This window comes from Belonocnema kinseyi, chromosome 1 (genome assembly GCF_010883055.1).
Source record: "Belonocnema kinseyi isolate 2016_QV_RU_SX_M_011 chromosome 1, B_treatae_v1, whole genome shotgun sequence".
NCBI classification, from domain to species: Eukaryota; Metazoa; Arthropoda; class Insecta; order Hymenoptera; family Cynipidae; genus Belonocnema; species Belonocnema kinseyi.
Genome location: NC_046657.1, coordinates 21,584,580 through 21,586,893, shown reverse-complemented (window position 1 = coordinate 21,586,893; position 2,314 = coordinate 21,584,580).

The window sequence follows — 2,314 nt, the reverse complement described above, 5'->3', positions numbered from 1 at the left end:
ATTTCCATCTTAATCCAAAAAGAAGAATTCCACTAGAATGCGAAACTTTTTTCGCGTTAATTTTTTGTATTTATTGTTATTACCCAGGCGGAAAAATTATATATAGTTTACATATAGTGTGAAGTTTTATATATTATACAATATTCATTTGTTTCATACAAAAAATGTATAAAAGAAATGAATATTATATGTAATACTTCACACTATATATATGAACTATATATAATATTTTCGCCTGCGTAATTACTAAATATCACGAGTTTTTATTGTTAGTATGTGAAATTACGTATTATTTTTGCAGTGATATCAAAATTGTATTTGTAACAACGTGCCCCATCAAATGCGTGAGAACGTGCCCCCAGGGCATTTTTTTATTCCAAACAGCCTCATGGCCGAAACGTATGAGATATTCATATGGTTAGGTATTGCACGCGGTAGGTAAAATTTTATAATTTAAGATAATATAAAGGCTTATTCTGAAAATACATATGCTATATGGCCAGTACGTTGAATATTAGTTTATAAAATTTTACTTACGGTCGCAAAAAACTTTAAAGTTGATTTTACGTCAACACGGCTGGAGCAATCTTAACACTGGACACACAGCAAAGATGGGCATACACTAAAACGTTTTGGTAAGAACGGGTGCTGTCCTCTGGTTATTAGTTTTTTAAAAATAAATCCAATGTGAAAACGTGCCCCATGTGACAACATGCCCCGGACTACCCTACTGTTATGGAATACGTCGGAAAAATATGTATCGCTTAATTTAATCTAAAAAATCATTTGATTTCATCTAATGGTTTATTCAATTAGTTCACCATTTAAAACAATAATTAATTCACTACCTATGATTCGTCTTTGCAGAATTATCTTCTATGATATCGTGCTGCAGAGAAAATGCTGAAATTGATATTCCAGATTTTGTGTACGGCGATTATGCAGAAACATCGAAAGGAAGGCTGCGAGTTGGACTAGATCATTCTCATCAGTATATCATTGGATTTGCCGTAAAATCACGACGTGGCGATTATAAGTTGATTCCAATGAAGGCTGTTTCAATGGGTGTACAACCCGCAAGAGTTAAATTATCCATATCACAATTCGAAAAAGTTATCGGGGCTGAAATAATAATGCCGGAGGATCCTATGAATAGACTATACTCCCATAGAATAGACTATTCACGCGTTCGTCCTGCCGTTTTTGTGAGTGACTTGAACATCCAAAATCCTACAGCATTACAGTCGCACACAAATTCTCCCACTCAGCACGCAAGTACTTCCCACGTGCACACACATTCTTTCAGTGGGCAAGAAACTCCTTTCAGTGTGCACAGTCCTGGCAGTATGTGGTCAACTTCCAACAGGGAATTTGGTGTACGTGATATTGACCCCAGATAAGACCGTGATCTCACAATCACATCGTAATCAGGGACTGAAGCTGATGAAAAATATCATTAGTAACATTTACCACACTTCGTAGGAACCAAGTTCTTTCGGTAAAAAGAGAGTCTTTAATGATCTTGCTATCAGTAATATACATTCTCTGATTACAGTCGAGCCTCTGAATAGGGCGCCTCTCGAGGCGGTGGGGCATATTTTTCTCGGAAGCACGCTACCCCCACTTTTGCACGCTCTGCCTCTCATTAAGGCGCTCTTCCCTGCATATCATATATGTGACACAGTGCGACCCAAATATGACCCAAGAAACAAAAAACTACATATTTAGGTATTATTTTTCATGCTCAGCAATTTCTGTCGTCTTTTTTTATCAAAATAATTACTCATAGACAATTTGAATATCTCCAATGAATTTTTAAACACTTTAAAATTATTTCAATAAATGTGAATTACTTAAAAAATTATTTATTCCTAAGAAATTTGAATAAAATAATCGTATATACTGGATGAAAATTAATAGTTGGTCATTGTTCGGAGTAGTAAATTTGGTTAGAAACATTATGTAATTATTTAAAGAATTAATCATTGTTTATTTTCAAAATTTCTAAAGATGGAGCCAGAAGTTTCCATTTATTTCTCAAATGGGTATCATATACGACTTTTTGTTAAATAATTACATAATTTTAGTACATTTCTTCTAATTCTTAACAAATTTCCATTTTTTTAAACAATTTTTATTTGCTCAAGCAGTTTTCTTCGATAACTTAAAATTATATATGGGTGATTCCATGCAGGATTTACATTCAAAATTGTAATTGACGCGAATTATTTTTTTTAATATTCTTTGATGAAAAATAAAGGACACGTATTTTTTTATTTCATCGTGATATGCAAATTTTCGACTTTATGAATTT